The sequence below is a fragment of the Schistocerca cancellata genome, chromosome 3 (genome assembly GCF_023864275.1).
Source record: "Schistocerca cancellata isolate TAMUIC-IGC-003103 chromosome 3, iqSchCanc2.1, whole genome shotgun sequence".
Taxonomy (NCBI): Eukaryota; Metazoa; Arthropoda; class Insecta; order Orthoptera; family Acrididae; genus Schistocerca; species Schistocerca cancellata.
Genome location: NC_064628.1, coordinates 287332335 through 287354505, shown reverse-complemented (window position 1 = coordinate 287354505; position 22171 = coordinate 287332335). Strand labels below are relative to the sequence as shown.

Sequence of the window (22171 nt, the reverse complement as noted above, 5' to 3'; positions counted from 1 at the left end):
TAGCGGAACAAACACTGGTAGCAGTTACTTCTGTAAAATATCTGGGAGTATGCGTGCGGAACGATTTGAAGTGGAATGATCATATAAAATTAATTGTTGGTAAGGCGGGTACCAGGTTGAGATTCATTGGGAGAGTCCTTAGAAAATGTAGTCCATCAACAAAGGAGGTGGCTTACAAAACACTCGTTCGACCTATACTTCAGTATTGCTCATCAGTGTGGGATCCGTACCAGATCGGGTTGACGGAGGAGATAGAGAAGATCCAAAGAAGAGCGGCGCGTTTCGTCACAGGGTTATTTGGTAACCGTGATAGCGTTACGGAGATGTTTAACAAACTCAAGTGGCAGACTCTGCAAGAGAGGCGCTCTGCATCGCGATGTAGCTTGCTCGCCAGGTTTCGAGAGGGTGCGTTTCTGGATGAGGTATCGAATATATTGCTTCCCCCTACTTATACCTCCCGAGGAGATCACGAATGTAAAATTAGAGAGATTAGAGCGCGCACAGAGGCTTTCAGACAGTCGTTCTTCCCGCGAACCATACGCGACTGGAACAGGAAAGGGAGATAATGACAGTGGCACGTAAAGTGCCCTCCGCCACACACCGTTGGGTGGCTTGCGGAGTATAAATGTAGATGTAGATGTAGATGAACGTGACTTGACAAGTTCTTTGCCTCGAAACCATGTGATTTCTACTGTCGCAGAAACGAAAAGTTACCCCCATGTTGACAGACTGTTGTAAGTAGTGAAGGAGAATATATTATTGATGACTAAAGTCTTTTTTATGTGTACCTGTTGTGTTTATTAAAGTTATGGATAAACGCTACGCATTTATGCACCAACCCAATACAGTAAATGCTACACTACTGGCCATTAAAATTGCTACACCACGAAGATGACGTGCTACAGACGCGAAATTTAACCGACAGGAAGAAGATGCAGTGATATGCAAATGATGAGCTTTTCAGAGCATTCACACAAGGTTGGCGCCTGTGGCGACACCTTCAACATGCTGACATGAGGAACGTTTCCAACCGATTAATCGTACACAAACAGCAGTTGACCGGCGTTGCCTGGTGAAACGTTGTTGTGATGCCTCGTGTAAGGAGGAGAAAAGCATACCATCACGTTTCCGTCTTTGATAAAGGTCGGATTGTAGCCTATCGCGTTTGCGGTTTATTGTATCGCGACATTGCTGCTCGCGTTGGTCGAGATCCAATGACTGTTATCGGATTATGGAATCGGTGGGTTCAGGAGGGTAATACGGAAAGCCGTGCTGGATCCCAACGGCCTCGTAGCACTAGCAGTCGAGATGACAGGCATCTTATCCGCATGGCTGTAACGGATCGTGCAGCCACGTCTCGAATCCTGAGTCAACAGATGGGGACGCTTGCAAGACAACAACCATCTGCACGAACAGTTCGACGATGTTTGCAGCAGCATGGACTATCAGGTCGGAGACCGTGGCTGCGGTTACCCTTGATGCTGCATCACAGACAGCAGCGCCTGAGATAGTGTACTCAACGACGAACCTGGGTGCACGAATGGCAAAACGTCATTTTTTCGGATGAATCCAGGATCTGTTTACAGCATCATGATGGTCGCATCCGTGCGCGAACGGACATTGGAAGCGTGTATTGGTCATTGCAATACTTGCGTATCACCAGGCGTGTGGGGTGCCATTGGTTACACGTTTCAGTCACCTCTTGTTCGCATTGACAGCACTTTGAACAGTGGACATTACATTTCAGATGTGTTATGACCCGTGGCTCTACCCTTCATTCAATCCCTGTGAAACCCTACATTTCAGCAGGATAATGCACGACCGCATGTTGCAGGTCCTGTATGGGCCTTTTTGGATACAGAAAATATTCGACTGCTGCCCTGGCCAGCACATTCTCCAGATGTCTCACCAATTGAAAACATCTGGTCAATGGTGGCCGAGCAACTGGCTCGTCACAATACACCAGTCACTACTCTTGGTGAACTGTGGTATTGTGTTGTTTGACTCAATGTCCAGGCATATCAGGATCGTTATTACAGCCAGAGGTGTTGGTTCTGGGTACTGATTTCTCAGTATCTATGCACCCAAATTGTGTGAAAATGTAATCACATCTCAGTTCTAGTATAATATATTTGTCCAATGAATACCCATTTATCATCTGCATTTCTTCTTGGTGTAGCAATTTTATTGGCCATTAGTATATATTTTTCCCATTCAAGAAATATTTTGTAGAGACAAAATGTGCATGCAACTCTTTGGACAGCCCCTCATATTCTACAGCCCAACAGGTGCCACTAATGTGGAAATTTTCGTCAGTTTCTCACAGTCGATGTACCTTGTTTTGTTGGCCAACATCATTTGAACTTCACCTATTATCGTCCAAAGCCCGTATGTTCGAGCTACATTGTGACTGCGCACATAGTGGCATACTGATTTGAAAAGTTCCGACATCTTCCGCTGATGTCGATCGTTGGCAGAATCCACCAGCATCGGTACTACTTAGGGAAATCATAGGAAACATAAATCAGGACAATCGGAAGGGTATTTGACGTAGTCCTCCCGAATGTGAGTCCAGTCTGCTAACCACTGCACTACCTCACTAAGTGTGTTGTGAAGCATTTTGATTATCTTGAATGCTAGTGATGAAGGAAACGAAGCCTTCCTTGCATTGACTTTAGCACTGTGTACAGAGAAGAAAAAGAAAACAAGACGCTTACCCAGGAAATGATTGAAATCGAGAGTGAAATATACCGATGAAAATCTGTTAACAGGAAATATTACATCCAGAACTTGATGATTACATCAACTTTTTCCGAATGGACAGTGAAATTTTTAATAACCGAGTTACCTAGTCCTCGCATTCGGAAAAGAAGACAAAGGTATATGAAAAATTGTTCTCTTCTACTTCGTCGTTTAAAGGGAGTTCATTAAAATAGCACAACATACGAACATACACATCATGTGTGGATGAGCTGGAGAGCTCAGACCTTTTTTATTTTGTTTTATTGCGCATCCACTTGCATGTTGTGTATAGAATGTTGATTTTCTTCCTAACCTCTTAAATATATGACCAGGAACAAAGAAATACCTCTACCATTTTGATAACTGCCAGAGCTATTTTGCTCTGAACAGTGTTCACTGTTTCCATATTTGTAGAAATCCGCATTACAGTGAGATAAGTTGTGACATAACATTTTTCCTTAAACATCAACCAAACAGTACCTGACATCTTGTCAAATCTGCTGTCAATCAAAATTCCTCTCAAAGGCGCTCTATGATCGACAAACATGGTAAACAGTCAAGTTTCACAAACTGTTTGATCGTGAATGGGGTCTTTAATGAGTTAAGATCTCTTTAAACCGAAGCGAACGCGCAACAGCGAATGAGAACTGTCTCTGGTGTAAATGGTTGGCATGTGGTGTTCAGTCGCAAATGGGTCAGATTCACAAGTTTTGGGTGTCGGTTTTAGAGCGAAACATCAAAGGAAGTTCGCGTCCTCTCCGCTTCGGCGCTACCTCTGATGATAGACACAGTGCACTCGCTTTCCCGCAGAGTGCTGTCGTTAGTGTGCGAACAGTTATTAGTGTTGCTTATTGAAAGTCTTTTGTTTGGTGATGGAGCTGTCGTATGAATGTGTAGCCTACTTCTGTTGATAGAAGACTACAGATCCCATAGGCGCGTTTGGGATCCTAAAGATCCACACCACAAAATGACCAACAACAAAAAAGATGTTTGGCAAGAAATTGCCGGCAGTGCCACAAAAGAAGTTTAAGTTGTTTCATGTAATTGATGCAAGAGAAATAAATGTCATCAAAATAAACAGATAACGTAGATTAATGTAAAATAGAAATGCATGTAAGAGCTTATCATTCTCGTGGCTTACATTCAAGGTATCTGTCTTAACGTCATAGTTTAGCTGTTATTTTACGAAATTTAAATACGGTAGCAGAAAACTTAAGAACTGTTTTCCCTCCAATAAATATGTGGCTGGGCTTTCGTATTTTTTTTTTTTTACATCACAATACTCATTTTAATTACTGTATCTCCTTTGAATTTACATTTATAAAATCCACAAGTGTTTCGCATATGACACTGCATACTTCAGTTATTTGGAAATGGATGATATACGAAATAGATATTTGAGGCTAGCGTAGTTGTCGCCTATTGCTAAGAATTGCAGCGTTAGTGCTAACCTCTCTCCTGCTGATATAGATCGTCGATAATTGGTGTCTTACTTTCAAATCTTGGGCTCCATCTGAGGCATAACAAGATGAAAATAGTCCATCGATATGTGGGGGAAGCTTTGGAATGAAGTAAGCGATGGTTGCAGCTGCAGAGCGCCATTCAGATCCAAGGCACCACTTCTTAAATGCTTGCAAAAAAATTTAAACACCCACATTTTTCTGTGTCAAGCCGTTTTGCTTTCATGACCAATAATACACTCGCTACACAAAATAAACCAAATTGTATGTTTCGTTTCTTCTTCACGCTATAATGAAATGGGTTAAACAATTTTGCAACGACAACATTTTTGCGCCAAAAGGCAAAACGCATCATATGCTTCCTCTTCCTTTCGCTCTAGTGCATATGCTTATATTCGCAATTATATGTAGATGTCCATACCGGTTCTCCCCCACTAGCTTTCAGGCCAAAAAAAAAAAAAAAAAAAAAAAGTAGTGTAGTCAGGTGTTCTTCTTTCAAAGAATTGATTAAACGTCGATATTACGCAGGGTTTTAACAGAATCAGAACTAGAGCTTATTTATAGTTACTTAATAGCCACTCGTATTCCAAAGTACTAAAAATACCCCATACCCCTCAGGTCTGTCCCCTCCACACACGCACACACACCTACACACTAGAGTTGGGCATGACGATTCTTTTTCCCGTTTCGATTCGTACGATTCAATCTCACATTGCGAATCGATTCCTACGATTCGTTCACGATTCTTTCACGATTCGTTCTAGACTGCGATGGCTAGATTCTTACGGAATGCAAAAAGGTCTACATCTACTCGCAGATGGCAGGACATGTCTGAAATTTTCAATGGTGTTAGAATCGAACTGTGTCATGATAAGATATGCCAGAAATAATTTATGAGTAAACATGCATTTAACGTTACAAGTGTGATTCTCGATTTATACGTGTAATGCCTTGATTGATGGAAGGTCACGTTTGATTTGATTGCATCTATTGTTTTATTTCAGTATGCGAGGAAAGAGGAGTCGATTTGTGCGAAAGGTGGTGCAAAATTGCTTCCTTTGTTCACACGCATCCTCCACTTGACTGCCATCTGGCGGTCGTAATCATTCGGTACGACTCGGCATGATTCGGAAGTTGCCTTCAAAGCATAGCGTACTAAGAATCGATGAATCTTTGGAACTTGGAATCGTCACGACTCGGAAACACGCAATCGTTCTTACGATTCTTTTGAACGACGATTCGTCCTTATCACGATTCGGTTCTTACGATTCTTTATTTAGAGTCGTTCAAATGAACGACTCATTCACGAATCGCCACAACTCTACTACACACACACACGAGCGCGCGCGCTTGTCCCATCAATGATGTCGTTACACTTACAAGTCACTGGAGCACGCAACCTGTTCATTGCGTGCCACTCCGCATTTGATTGTGTTCGCTCGTATTCGCTTTGGTGTAAAGGGGGCTTTACAGCTGCCTCTCACTGTATGTATTCTTTTGTGGCCTATTACTATCGTTTGTGGGACGTACCCAAATCTCTATTCAGTTCTTCCAACGTATTGTCGGGTGAATCACCAAACTGTGATGCCCCGTTATTCCCCAAAATCTATGTCCTGTGTCCAGCCCTTTCAGGCACGAGAATACTAGAGTAATTTCTGAACACATTCAGTCTTGCGTGGACAAACGCGTTGGTGTTGTTAAGAGTTTCATGAAAACGATCCGCGAATTATCAATCATACCACATATTCGATATATGCTGTCGACTGTTCGATTGTTAATACTTGTGGATACCTTGTTCGCGGGAAGTCGTCTGCTATTGAATAGGGTGAGAGTGTGCTGATGTTCTATGTTAATCCCCGAATTGTAAATCATACCACATATTCGATATATGTAGTCGATTATTCGCTCGTTAATACTTGTGAGTTGTGAATTGTGATACGTTGTTCGCAGGAAGTCTTCTGCTATTGAAGTGGGTGAGAGTGCCCTGATGTTATATATTAGTGACGTCTGTTGATTATTGTTGAAATTTGCGCATTTTATTTAGCGTCTGTTGTGAATCGTAACTGAGATGATAATTTCTCACTGCCTTTGATATATCGTACCTTTACTGGGTGGTTGACAGATGGGCAGACGTTCATATTGCTACGTGAAACACGTCATTTGAATGTGAAGAGTTGTCATTCATTGCTACTGATTAAATTTGTTGATACTGAAAAACAGAAATTAATGACGTTATGTAAATGAATAGTTCGTGATCTAAAATGATTCACCTGCATCTATTTTCATCAACAATGGAATAACTTGTTTTTCCATGTCTCAGTTAACTTTATCTACTGAGATGGTATCAGTGATCTCGATAAAGTACTAGTACAGGAGCGAACATTGGGTGGTATCCAACTGTACACGTTCGGGAGTAACAAGATTTTGAAAATCACCCATTTGTTATGCAGAACTGTCGGTATAGATAGCAATTAAGTTGGCCAAGGATAATTTTACAATGATACAGATTTTGTTTATTACAATATTACGTGAAGACGGCAATTTTATTTCATAAATGACTAGGTTCCGCTGTTATCATCAAATTCAACTTTACATACTTAGATTCGGTTAAGTTATATCCTCCCAGATGCTGGCCTCCATACCATAGAGAAGTGTGACATTGATGACAATAAGTAGTTATTAATGAAATAAAATTGCATCTTGACAGAATGTAGAAATAAAAAATGTAAAAAATGATAATGGGCTCTTAATCAGTCTGTACATTTTTGTTTGTATTAAATTGATACACCCTGTGCAGTGAGTTTAATGTCACATAAACACATATGTAAATATATACACATGAATGCATTTGGGAGGATGACAGTTCAAAACCATGTCCGGCCAGCCTGATTTGGGTTTTCCTTGATTTTCCTAAATCGCTTCAGGCAAATGCCAGAATGGTTTCTTTGAAACCTGATTTCCTGCCCAATCCTTACGCCATCTGATGGGACCGATGATCTAGCTGTTTGGTCCCCTCCCCCTAATCGACCTACCAACCCAACACATTTATGTAACAGGAAGAGGACAGGTGATCTGCCATAGCCTTGTTGAAAGAACCATCACAGCATTTGCTTCAAGTGATTTATGTATACTGTTAATGATCTTGTGTAGTGTGTATTATTAAGAGGCATCAGTACGTTTAGGCTATCTTTCCAAATAACTGTGTTGTAGTTCTCATTTTCATCTCCTTGTACTTTTTTTTTTTTTTTTCTTCTAACTACTTCTTTTGGTTACTATTCTCATGACCATTTTCTGCTGTCTGAAAATTGCCTCTCTGAATAGAAACCCATAGCTAAGAACTGTGTGTGGCTGTTACACAGAAACACCCTAACAGGTCATAACATGCTGATGAATTCAATTTGGTGGTATCTTGATGTGTTCAATCAATTGTCTGTCACTATTAATCACAAAAAACTTTGTGTTTGCTACACAGCATATAAATATGTTATTTATGTTTAAAATGCTTTAAGCTGAAAGTCATGCTATTTGTTTTATTTATGTTCATGTAAGTGCTCAGCCAGTAACATTTCCCTGTGCTGTTATTTTATCTCCTCTGTCATTTTACCTATGTTTTAATCCCAGGTATGGCACCTTTCGCCCTTTCTCATGTGTCTTACAGTATAATACTCTCTCTCTCTCTCTCTCTCTCTCTCTCTCTCTCTCTCTCTCTCTCTCTCTCTCTCTCTCTATGTTCAGTATTAATTTATTAAATGCTGTCAAACTGTGAACATCCTTGGGGGTTTCATTTCATTTTCAACTAGCAGCTCTGGTTTTTAAATGTTTCTGTCTTCAGTAAAGAGAATTTATTCTCAATCTCTTATATTGTCTGGAAAAATATTGATATACACCGGTCTGCAAAGCTTAAGAATGAAATTAACTCTCACATGATGTGCCACTGCCAGCTAACTGAAAGAAATACACAATGAACTATCTACATTGTACTCCACAAGTCACCTAACGGTGTGTGGTGGAGGGTACTTCTGGTAACACCAACTGATCCCCTCCTTCCCTGCTCCGCTTGCAAATGGTGCATGGGAAGAATGTTGATGAACGTCAGTTTCAGCTCTTATTTCTCGAATTTTCTCATTGTGATCGTTTTGTGAGACATATGTGGGAGGAAGTAATATGTTGTCCTTCTCTCCTCCCTAAAGAACTCTCTCGAAATTTCACTAGTAAGCACATCTATGATGCGTGACACCTATTGTAATGCCTGCTACTGGAGTTTCTTGAGCATCTCTGTAGCACTCTTACGTGGACTAAATGACCTGCTTTTCATTGGATCTTCTCCAACTCTTCTGTCAGTTATACCTGGTAAGGGACCCAGATTGATGAAGCATTACTTGAGAATTGATCGAACAAGTCTCTTGTAAGCCACTTCCATCATGGATGAGTTAAATTGTCTCCAGATTTTTCCTATGAATCTCAAGCTGGCATCTGATTTTACTACTCTTTGTTTTGTATGGTCATCCCACTCAAGATCACTTAATGGATAGTTACTCCTAGATATTTTATGGCAGATACGGTTTGCACCAATTTGTCAACAGTAGTGTAGCTGTACAGTAGTGGATTTCTTTTCCCATGTAAATGCAATATGTTACATTTATTTATGTCTAGGGTCAACTGCCAGAGACTACAGTGTTCATCAGTCCTCTGCGGGTGATATTGCAAATCAGTACTGTCTTCCGGCACTGCTACTTGTAGAAAATTGCATCATCCGCAAACAGTCTTAATGAACTTCCAATGCCTTCTACTAGATCATTTATGTACATTGTAAACAGTAATGGTCTTATGACACTTCCTTGAGGCACTCTGGAAATTACTTTTATGTCTGTTGATTTTGTTCCATTAAGAACAACATTTTGAGTTCTGTTTGCATGGAATTATTGACTCAACTCACAAAACTGGTCTGGTACTCGGTAAATAAACAGCAAATGACACTTTTATTCAAAGATAACAATTACGCTGAAGTCACTGCAATTCACGGTGGCCCCCTGGGTGTTACAAAAGATGGGACATGCTTCTTAATAGCATGTGTGATCACAACAGATGACAATGCATGCCCTGTAAGGTGCTCCCATATTGGCCACCTGTCTGTAAGGAGTAATTGGCATAGGATGTTCCCATTCCTCCACCAGCACAGTTTACAACTGCTAGATGGCCATTGGTGCATGTGGACATGCTGCAATACATCTCCTCAATGCATCCCACAAACGCTCAGTGGGATTTTATCAGGGGAATGAATGGATGGGCCAGTACATTTGCCAAATATCATCTTATTCGAAGAGCTTCTCTACCTGCACTAGTTGATGCAGCTGTGCAGTGTCATCCATAAAAATGAAGTCTGGGCTGAATTCATCCATGAAAAAAAGATGTTCATTGGGAAGGAGTACAATATCACAATATCATTGACTGTCGAGTGTACTATCTTCAAAGATTTGAAGTTCAGTATCTCCATGCAACATTTTCCTTCCTCATTTCATATAACATCTGGACCACCAAAACAATCATGTTCAGCAATGTTCCCGGGTGCATTAAGTGTTCTCACATCTTGCCAGATGAGGATACATCCAACATTGACGAACATGATCAAATGAGAGAAATATGACAGACTTCTGAATTTGGCTCCAGTGGCATGTGTAATGCTCCATAGAGAAAGGTGGTCACTGCAGAGAAAGAATGTTAGTTTTTGATGACTACTACACTATCAGGCATCAACTGTTGCGGCAGTTCTATTCACAGCAATCAGTTGCAGGTTATAGTTGATCTGTAAGGCAAAGCCCATTGCTGTACTGTGGTTGAGGTCACTCCCCGACAGACTGCAACCATTCCCTATCACTGTACAGATGTACTAGCCACTTGTCTAGCTGCTGACTTAGGAAAACTAAGCGAGGCGACTATTCATTGAAGTGAGGCTGCCACACATGACTGTGGAAGATAAGTGCTCCAGATTGACAAACCTGGAAGAAGCACTTAACAGATTGCTCTGGATAGTTCTTTGCCTGTGAAGATGTTGTTATCTTGCCCTCATTGAGTTAAGTTACACCTGGAAGCAATGCCGCAAGCTGTGATGGGTGCAGTGTGCCGTGACGGTTGCTGGCAGGTATACTGCAGATTGCCAGTTCAAAACTGACCACCAGTAATTATTTATTATTTATCATTTGAAGAATAGCCTTGAAATATCTTAGGTTTTTAATGTTTGTTTATTCTGGAATATTTGATGTTTATATAAATACGATATATAAAATGCGTAATATTCAAAGATGTGTATATAACTGTGTTCTCTGTTGAGGAATTCGGTTCTGTTCTGGCTGTGCGGTGGTGTTTGTAATAGTTGTGTTTTCAGTGCTAAGTTTTGCATTTCATTGACAATCCTGATTTCGAATTTGGACTTGTGTATGGTTACAGCGTGTCAGTATGCATGTAACACAGTTGTCTCTGTTGAGGACTTAAAGGACCACTTGTGTAAACCCTGTTGTGATCAGCACTGTACCTTTGGTACCGTAGAAACCAAACTGTGCTGTGTTAAGAAGGTTGTGTTTATAACTTATTGGTCTGTCTTCCATAAACTTAAAGAATGGCGAGTGCAGGAAAATTGGCTTGTTGTTTACAATATTTTCTGTGTTCCTTTTGTTTGGTAGGAAAACTTGTGCACGCCTTAGAAACTCTGGAGAAAAAGCTTGAATTAACAGATTCTTATATTACATTTGCTTACTAGTTAGTCTTATGTTCCATGTATAATTAGTATGATTAATTGTAATAATGTGAAATGAACCATTTTGTGTTCTTATGTAAATATGGCTGCAAGCTGAGCATTTATAAGTTCTAGGCAGGCACAACAAAAAGACTGTTACACACTGAGCTTTTGTCCAAAGCCTTCACCAGAAAGAAAAAGAAAAACACCCACACGTTCACACAAGCAAGCACATCTCATGCACACATGGCCACTCTCTCCGGCCATTACGGCCGGTTGCTGGCTATGACATAGCGGTTGGAGAGAACGTCCTTTCTGAAAAAAGATTTGGCTGAAAGCTCAATTTATAACAGATATTTTGTTGTGCCTCTTGCAACACAATGTGTCATCTTAATGTTAAATAGCAATCTATTTGTTTCATAATATAGTTGATATTCCAATCTGGACTTTCTGTAGTTTCAGTTACAAGTTTCTTCCTTCCTCCCTCCCTCCCTCCCTCCCTCCCTCCCTCCCTCCCTCCCTCCCTCCCTCCCTCCCTCCTCCTCCTCCTCCTCCTCTTCCTCCTCCTCCACCTTCTTATAATTGCAGATTGCTTTAAAATGGCAATGTGCCTTGATGGTCACTGGAAATTGCTGTGGCCATTTAAGACCATAGGCGGGCCCTCTAACATCATAAGCGCAAATTTCCACACATGGGGTTATGTCTTCTGATCCCAACATAATCACAGAGTGTCTTGCCGAGCATTATGCTCGGACCTCTGCAACTGAGAATTACCACCCCGCCTTTCGCATCCTCAAACAGCAGGTAGAACGACGACACCTGTCTTCTGCTCCATGCCACACTGAGCCATATGATGATCCCTTCAGTGAGTGGGAATTTCTCAGTGCTCTTGCCGACTATTCTGACACATCCCCTGACTCAGATCGTTTCCATTCTCAAATGATTAAGCATCTCTCAACAAGTAACCATTGCTACCTCCTTGCCATCTTCAGCCTCATCTGGAGTGATGGCGAATTCCCATTGCAGTGGCAGGAAAGTATCATCGTTCCTGTGGTAAAGCCTGGTAAGAACCTGCTAGATGTGGATAGCTATCATCCTATCGGCCTCACCAATGTTCTGTGCAAGATACTCAAACGTATGATGAGCCGGCGGTTTTGTTGGCTCCTTGAGTCTTGGGGCTTTCTGGCTCCGTTCCAAGGCAGTTTTCAACACCACCACCACCAACTTGGTCCACCTGGAGTCTGCCATTCAATCAACCTTTTCCTGGTGACAACACGTTATTGTCGTCTTTTTTGACCTGACAAATGCCTACGACACCAATTGACAACACCTCATCCTGACTACTCTGCATGAAGGGGGTTGCTCCACACTTTCCAAATTCGTGTTGGTGCTTCCCGCAGTTCACCCCATATCCAAGAGAATGAGCTCCCGCAGGGCTCTGTCCTGAGTCTCCCACTCTTTTTAATTACTATTAATGGTCTCGCACTAGCAGTAGGGTCCTCAGTATCTCCTCCCTTATAAGCTGACAATTTTTGTATTTCCTTCTGTTCCTCTTCTATTGGTGTGCCTGAACACTGTTTTCAGGGAGCCATACAAAAGGTGCAGTCGTGGGCCCATACTCACAGAGTAGTGGTTCTGCCTGCTTTTATTTCTTCGTTTGTTGTCCTCTGTGTCAAAGTACTGCGTTGCTACAATGGCTGAAAAATGTGTTGTCGATTCTGACACTGACTACTGTAAATCATGTAGCCGACAGGTGCACAGTTACATTTCACAGTATTTTAATTTCACTGCTTACAACCCCCTAATAATATACAGGTATATATGTATGGCCAGTACACTATTGTGTAAACTTTCGATAAGCCTCATTAATAGTTAGCTAGCAAACCATCCACATACTGCTACAATAGTTTACAGTTGAACATCTATGAGCAGTAAAAGCTAACAACAAAGTTCAAAGTTCTTGAAGAATAATCAGGTACGTATGGAGCAGACACTGTCATTGTTTTTACGCATGGCCTATTGGTGTATCACTTATTTCACTGTTAAGTTGATCATTGTTGTCATTCTAAGCAACACAGGTTCCTCATCTGAGACTCGGCCGTGGACTGACTGTCTTCTGACCAAAAGTCGGGCCCTTATATATCATCACAATAATATGTACTGAAACTACAAAGTGTTTAAAGTTAAATTTATGGAAATTACAATTAAAAATTAACCCATTAAATTAACTGAATACATCGAAAAATCGGTTCTTTTTAACAGTTTCTTCTACTACAAGAGTTAGGCTGAATTATCTGTTTAAATAGTGAAATTAACAAATATAGTTATGCAAACAATACTTTGGACAAAACTGTTAATTATTTTGGAACTGATGAAGGGCTGGCTTTGCTAACGTGTTTTTGAAGAGAGCTAAATAGATACTTTAAGATTACTAGTATTTTGTCTTCCAAATGTTTATAATTAGTACAGAATTTATATTTGTTTATACGTCAACAATAGAATGTAAGTTACAAAACAATTACTGATTTCACCCCATAATGAAAGATACTAACAGGAATAGTCAAAATAAATTAGAAAATCAATTACATACATAAAACTAAGCACAAAATTAGATCTGGTGTTATATTATTTAAAACTAAGGGCCAATATTTCTCTTTTATGTAAATGCAGATAATATTCATGTATGTTAATGGTAAATAGTTAAAAGTAACAAAATGAATTTAAGGAGGCAGATGGCAAAACAAGAGGGGAATTAAAATTATTCCAGCTTGCTTCGTCAAAACAGCTTCCAGGTTTGGCCACCAATGCTTGTGTTATGTAGTTCTGTTGTCATATTACTGTCCACCCCCAACCAGAACTTTACCTAAATGACCAACTACTTGATGTAGTGGAGACTTAACACTTTTTGGGACTAGTCTTTGACACCCACTTAACTGGACTTCTGCATCTCCGTCAGATTACGGAAAAGTGCTGGTGGCTTCTTAATATTATTCGATGCCTGAGCCACACCGACTGGGATGCTGATTGCCCTACACTGCTACAGCTGTACAAAGTCCTCGTGCAGTCCCGTTTTGACTATGGGAGCCTGGTGTATGGTTCAGCATCGCCCTCCACGCTGCAGCTGTTAGGCTCTATCCACCACTGTGGAGTTCGGCTTGCGACGGGAGCTTTCCGAACAAGCCCAATGAACAGCCTCCTCTTGGAAGCTGGTGTTCCTCCATTGTGGCTACGGCACAAACTACTGCTTGCAAATCACACTGCCCACTTTCATAGTCTGCCTCACTACCCCAATTACTGTGTCATTTTTCCTCACTTCTTACTGAACTTGACACTTTCCCTCTACCACCTTTCCTGCGGGCCCTCCGCTGACAAATATTCTCTATTCTCGGCGAGTTTCAGGGCTCAGAAATAGTCTACACTGATGGATCAATGGTTGACGATCTTGTGGGCTTCGCATATGCTCACATTGGACATACTGAACAGTGCTCTTTGCCGGCTGGCTGCAGTGTTTTCACTGCAGAGTTGATAGCCATCTATCGTGCGCTCGAGCTTATCTGCTCCTGCACTAGGAAGTCCTTTATCATCTGTACTGACTCCTTAGGTAGCCTACAAGCTCTCGACCAGTGCTTCCCTCATCATCCTTTGATACTGACAGTCCCAGAGTCTCTTTGTACCCTCGACAACAGTGGACATTCAGTGACCCTAATTTGGGCCCCAGGACATGTTGGGATCCCAAGCAATGAACTCTGTGATTGCCTGGCCAAACAGGTTACCAGTAAACCAACTCTGGAGATAGGCCTGCTGGAGACTGATCTTGGATTGGTCTTCTCCCACAAAGTTTTCACGATCTGGGATACTGAATGGCACACCTTCAGTACACCAAATAAACTATGTGTTGTTAAGGATACAACACATGCATGGTGGTCATCCATGCAAGCCACTCGCAGGGACTCCATTGTCCTTTGTCGGCTCCGCATCGGCCATACTTGGCTAACACACGATCACCACCTCTGTTGCGAGGACCCACCTCGGTATTGCTGTGGCTCTCATATCACTGTTGTCCACATCTTGTTGGATCTGTTGTAGCCACTCTGCAGCGGCCTTTTAACCTTCCCAGCACCTTGCCTCCAGTGTTGGGTGACAATGCCTCAATGGCTGGTAGTGTTTAACATTTTATTTGTAAGGAGGATTTTTATCACGCAATCTAAGGTTGGGAGCCTGGCCTTCTCTCCCAGGCCCCCCTTCCCTCCATTTTAACTCTTCCTCACTCTTTCTTTGCTGTTTGTTTGCCTTGGTGTTCTTGTCCCTATGTGTGTTCATCTCACCTTCTCTTTTAGGCTGGAGATTTTAGTGTGTTGCAGAGTGGCTGGCTCATTCTTTTTTATTCTTGTGATCAGCCAGCCGCAGCCATCTGCTATATTATTTTAATACCTTCCACTACTTTTCCTTTTAGTGTATGTTTTCCCCTTTTGGTTAGCTTCTTTCATTTTTTCTTTCCATGTGGTTCCCCATTAGTTTTCTGCTCTTTTACTTTCCCTGACTCCTTTTGGGAACTGTTTTAACTTGAGCCCTGTTTGCATGAGGAAAAAGGGACTAATGGCCTTGTAGTTCGGTCCCTTTATACCCCAAACAAACCAGTCAACCAACTCATTGGAACTAGTCTGTTATGCAACCAACATTTTCTGTATTTACCATACACTTTCCGTTTTATAACAATAACTGTGTTGAATATGAAAAAGAGTGCTAAAAAGTCATGTACAAAATACATTGGGCTATGCTACAGATCAGTCTGTTTCCACAACCTTTATTTCACATTCACGTGTATTGGATTCACCAACTAACAACCAAACTGTCGTCCTCCACCTAATGTAGACAGTGGTAATGAAGCATTCTAAACTAGTCAGTGGGTTATGTTACAGAACAATCGTGCACAACAACTAGATTTGAACGGGGACACACTATCCCACTCTATGTACTCTGTAATAGGCCTTATTTAAAAAGTAGTCATTCCTCCACCTAATGTAGACAGTGGTAATGTAGCAGTCTAAACTAGTCAGTGGGTTATGTTACAGATCAGTCTTGCACAACTAGATTTGAAGGGGGACACACTATCCCACACTATGTACTCTGTAATTAGCCTTATTTTAAAAGTAGTCGTTTACAAAATTTGCTAGGTCCTGCGAATTTTCCATTAATCTAGGTCCATCTTTTATTTTTATGTTATCCTTAGCTACTGCTGTTGATGTGGCCAATTTTATAAATATATCCCCAAAAATTAATGTGAAGAATGTAGAAAATATTGCATCATCTGTTTTTTTCTTAATATGCTTCACCCTAAGTTTAGTTTGCCACAGCATTGGGGAAAAAAGTGCATTTCTATGTTTAGAGACAATCTTTATTAGGGATGCAGTTTTGTAGCCAGTCATGACTAATATTCAGGTGAAATGCTCCTGTGACACTTAGTCATAGAAACAGCCTATGCTTTAGGACACTTATTGCACAGACATCATTGTGAAAACATGATGTAAATTATAATTTTAACAGAAACTTTCATAGTTACTTTCTATTGGAAAAACTTTTGAAAAATGTAGGGAATACTTCTAGGGAAAAAAAATTATTCATATTACATTTGATATGAGAAAATACTGACAATAGTCTGACCCGAAACTTTTATATTCCCAAACTTATTTTTTCATACATTAATGTTATTTATTCTAGTCAAATACAGTGTAGGTAATTTTCCCACCACTTTTCATTTGCGAATGAAATGAGACATCTACATCTACATTCATACTCCGCAAGCCACCTGACGGTAGGTTAATTGTGATATGATGATGATAAATCCATGCTGCTGTTTGGCACACACTGCTATAAGTGCAGCTTCAATGAAAAATAATAATTAAAATTTATTTCTTCAAGTCAAAGTCAAGATTTTTTGTTGCGAGTTCCTGGTCACTAATTTATAATACAAGGTTAGTAAAAAAGGGCTTTCCAACTGTGGAATGATACAGAATTTTTTTGAGATTACTTACAGAATCAGTAGGCATGTCATTTTCTAGCAGACAACCTTAAGTTTAATTCATTATTGCATCAGTACCCAATTCCACCACCAGGACTGCCAGCATAGTGCACAGTTGAAATTTTAAATCCGCAGATCAGTGAAGATGCCTGAGATGGGATAGTTTACTACCAGAAAGATTGTGCATCACCTCATTTTCTCATGGAAATTCAATTTCCTTGACAATTGCTTCCCAAGTCAGTGAACTGGCTGTGGAGGGCAAATTGCATGGCCACCTTGCTCCCCAGATGTGGCACCATTGGATTTCTTTCTCTGGGGTTTCATTAAGGACCTTGTGTATGTTCCTCCCTGACAAACAATTTAGCCAATCTGAAAAATCGAATCTACACTTCCATTGCACAAGTTATGCCCGATTTGCTGCAACGAGTGTGGGAAGAAAACGGCACCTATTTCTACTTGGCTGTGCGGCCCTATTTTGCTAACGCGCCACTCCGAGTGACCTACACATAACACTTAGGTTGGCCAGTGGCCTCCTTCTGCCTGTGACTTGCGCCATGAAAACAGCTGTGTGTGCCCTCTCCGGCAGTTCTATGCCCCTGTGGCCTCTATTTGCCTTCGCAACTGCTGTGGGATGTTTGCCGCATCACAAATGGTAGTCACATTTAACCAAAATGACACTTGAGACTTGTATGTGAAACTTGAGGTTGTTTGCTACAAAATGATACATCTAACAATTCTGTAAGTTATCTCAGTAAATTTCCATGTCATTCTAAAGTTGTAAAGTCCTTTTTGATTCAATCTGCACATGGCTGTATGAGTCAGAATTTTTATAAGCAGTAGAGTTGATTTTTGTTTAATGCTTCTACTAATAATGACAATAGTTCATATAATGTAATACTGTATCTCCTAGTCAATGTGCCGCGCTACTGTTGAGTGATCTGCTGTAGGATGACTGAGAGATACGATGTGAGACAGAACGATGAATCATACGGGGATGTGCAGAGATACACAGGCAAGTTTGTCATTGACTTTATACATGCAAAGGCTACACTGTGCCACTACTGATCCAGGAGACAGTGGCACAGCATGTGTACGTTTGTCAGTGCAAATGCCAGCACTGGAATCTGCTGCTACACCACCAGGCTGCTCTGTCCTTGCAGACATAATGACCCCTGTCCTCATCTGGTGGCATGGCCAGCAGGGTGTATCAACCAAGCTGGAAGTCCGCTCTTGCCCTCTGAAGTGCAGCTGGCTATTCCCTCAAGCACTGCTCTCTTGGTCACCATGTAGAGGGCAAAGGAAAACAAACCAGAAGCTGTCATTGTAGTAGAGCCACAGCAGCTCCAGTCACTCATCCAGGGCAGCTCAGTTGGTGATTGAGTACAGCCTTGTACCCGGGAGGCCGCAGGATCACACCCATCCTTGCAGGCAGCAGCTTGCAGTCTGTCAGAATATGTAACACAGAGAGCAGAGACAGGCCTCTCCCTGCTCTCTGCAACTGTGCAGTGCCAAATTTCAGACCCACCTTGCCACGGTTGGCTGCTGAAATTCATCACCAGTTGGTCGTCATGGCTGGCCTACAGCTGAAACAATCATTATTCTCTCTGGTTCGAGACACATACAGAATGTGGCAACATGACTGCTTGCCTTGAATCTCTGGGTTCCCTTATTTATACTCCTGTTCCTATGCCTCTGACTTAGTCCCTCTAGAAGAGACGAGTGGAGTGTTCCGTAATAATTATAACATCAGCTTTTTCTGGCTCACTTTGGCCCCCACATAACAGGTTGCTACGTTCTATTGTAATTGCAGCATACACTTTTTTTGTAATGTGTTAGTGCCCCGTGCTGCACCTGATTACTCCGCACCCATCTCCTCACTTGTTTATAGTGCCTGCCAGGTCGTTCTTTCTGACCTATGAGTGATGTCATAAACCTGCCTCACGGAACCATTTGCTTAATGTCAAAATCACCAGCGCTTACTATCCAAAGTGCCCATCAGTCCCTTCACGTCTACCTTCTGGCCATAGCTGTGCAAAATTTTCAAGAATTCTCCAAATCTATGTATATACTTGTTTGTGACGCAGCAGTAATTTAGGAAAACTATGGAAAACTGAATGGTTAGAAAGGTTTTTGAAGTTTAGTCCTCCCCCATGTGAAAGCCCTGTCAGGATTAGTTAACACCGGCAATACCATACCAATAGACCAATGACTTCATTAACGTGGCAGAGAGATGACTCTTAGAAACAATGAATGGTTGAGTTACTAACAATACAAAAATATTAGTAAAATAAAATCTGACAAACGAATGAGACTTACATGGGAATATGGACTTTCGGGTAGGGTATTTTCTTGTTATTAATGCTGTTAAACATATTAAAAACTAGAAAATATCGGACTGCAGTGGGAAAATAGGGATTCTCAATCAGTGACATAAATGTAAATATGGAATGGGCAATGTACATATAAAAAACATAGAAACATTTGTTGGCAACCCATCACCTTTCAACGTAATTTGGACCTGAAGCTACACTGCAGTTCAGTTTCTCACAGGACAGGGGGGGGGGGGGGGGGGGGGGGGTTAATCACCACTGCATAAACAATTGCTGTAAAGGACTCGATCATGGCATGTATTTTCGAAGAGTTTGTTTCACAATATATCTAGTGGTCTACGGAGTATATTTTTCTTCTAAGAAGTCAGGTGCCGCCCCACTAAATCTATCTCATAGCTGTGAGAGGGTTGTTGTTTTTCCAGCAATTTTTAGGTAGTAATACCATCCGTTTGAGTTGCCCCTGAAGAGTGTGATGGAGAGTTCATATTGTCGTAATTAATGACAAAAAAACCCTGCACAAGCCCTGTCCGCTGTGGTATTGGATCACATAAGGCAGAACTGCATCTGCTACTATATTCACAATCTCAAACAATAGAAACTCACAAGTAGAAATATCAACAATGTAAGGAAAGACAGATTGCTACTTACCATAAAGAAGACGCATTAAGTTGCATACAGGCCTCGAGATACTGGAGATGGTGGTTGTGTAAGCTTTATATAAGTGTTTGTCTACAACGTAACATGTCTTCTTTATGGTAAGTAGCAATCTGTGTTTTCCTACTTTGTTGATATTCACAATCTCAAAATTCATATACCTACAAGAAAGAAAACTGCAGACTCAAGGCCAATTTGACCTACAACATTTCATCCCTGTGTGCTTTGCTCTACCTCCTGAGGAGAGGACTCCAGCTCAGGAAAGTGTAATGATGCTCATCAGAGAAATTTCCCATGACATACCCACACTACTTGTCCTTCCCGGAGCAGACATATTACAACTTATTGCCCAGCTTACAGTTCCTCTATTGCTGCTCGGCAACTGCAGTGCACACCATCCCATTTGGGGATCTCCCAGTGCCTGTGCAACGGGCACATTCCGATCAGATATTCTGGAGCAGCTTAACATTGTTTCCCTTAACACAGGTGAACCCCCATTTCTTTCAGATTCTACACATTTGTTGTCACCTAGGTCTCTCATTAGCAGTGCACCATTCCCCACCATCTAGAATGGTCCATTGTCTCAAACACACACTCAAGCGGCCATTTCCTGTGCATACTTCACTTGCTGAACCTTGTACAATCCATGCGTAAGATGACTTGGCAATTTTCTAGAGCTGCAGGAAATTCTACTTCTTATTGGCAACCTTTGACAAATAATTCTACTGCAGTGAGCACCAGAAAGAGTACTGTATGGACATCATCCTCTCCCTGAATGTACCATACCCCGAATGTCTTCTCTCCTGCAATAAACTCCTGTCATCTAGTGGACTGAGGAATGCAAAGAAGCAGTTCACATGCTGATAGATGCTCTATGTGTCCTTAAATACCACCACATAGTGGAGAACTGTCCGATTAAAACAGATGTGTGTAAAGAGCTGTTGAATTACCAGAGCTCGCAAAAAAGCTTCTTGGACCTGTTAACTCTCTCAACTATTTTGCACCCTCTTCCATCATTGAGGATAAACATCTTCATGTTGCTGTCAAAAAGATCTGTCTTTTAATACCTAGTCTGACCATTGCAAATAATATTGTAGTGGATCCCATTGATATCTCCAGTATCTTGGACTGGCACTTTGCAGAGATCTTGATCTTGCTTCCCATTACCATTCCGCCTTCCTATTTCGGAAGTGAGTGTTTCATTTTCATGAAGGCTACAATACTGTTTTTACTGTGAAGAAGCTGAAGCACGCCCTTCCATTACTACATTTCTCTGTTCTGGGACTGGATGACATTTACATTTAGATATTGCAGCACCTTTCTCATAATGACAAGTATTTTCTCCTCTATACATAAAACCGTACCTGGAAGAATGACACACTTCCTACATGGTGCCAGAAAACCACCATAACCCCTATACTTAAGCCTGGTAAAGGCAGAGAGTTTCCTTCCAGCTACCATTCAGTTTCCCTCACCAGTATATTTAAAATGCAGTCAACCATCTCATCATTCTGTTGACCCACATCATGGACAACTTTCTGCGTAAGAGCGATATTATGGCCATATTTTTTGATTTAGAGAAGGCATATGACACTTCTAGAGGATGGGAATCCTCCATAAGTTGCAAAGATGGAGCTTCTGAGGCTACCTGCCCCAATTTATTGTAGAATTTTTGAACGACTTGGTTTCTAATATACACATGTGAATGGGTTACCTCAGGGCTCCTGTGTTCAGCATGACCTATTTGCTATAGCATTCAAAAATGTTATTTTTGTCTCCAACCGGGCATCTTAGGTGCCTCCATTTGTTGATAATTTTGCAGTCTTTTGCAGCTCTCGGCAAACTCAAGTGGCAATCTCCGTGTTGCCTCAACAATGTAGCTTCTGAGGCTACCTGCCCCAATTTATTGTAGAATTTTTGAACGACTTGGTTTCTAATATACACATGTGAATGGGTTACCTCAGGGCTCCTGTGTTCAGCATGACCTATTTGCTATAGCATTCAAAAATGTTATTTTTGTCTCCAACGGGGCATCTTAGGTGCCTCCATTTGTTGATAATTTTGCAGTCTGTTGCAGCTCTCGGCAAACTCAAGTGGCAATCTCCGTGTTGCCTCAACAATGTCTTCCCGTGGAGCATAGGCAGTGCCTTCCAATTTTCCACTGGGTATGGGGGAGGGAATCATCCATTTTACTTTACTTTAACACTATTCACCATTGCAGAATCTGTTTAGCTAC

At 41.3% G+C, this 22171-nt stretch overlaps 1 protein-coding gene across 3 annotated transcripts in view; it reads left to right on the top strand.

The window, feature by feature from the left end:
- The first annotated feature begins 5946 nt into the window (after positions 1-5946).
- The window catches only part of LOC126174963 (uncharacterized), a 103152-nt gene continuing 86927 nt past the window's right edge, over positions 5947-22171 (top strand). Inside the window, exon 1 of one of the 3 annotated variants that reach the window (XM_049921432.1) lies at positions 5947-6027. The gene's annotated coding sequence lies outside the window, so the exon portion shown is untranslated. The other 2 variants (XM_049921433.1, XM_049921431.1) reach the window with 2 other exon arrangements.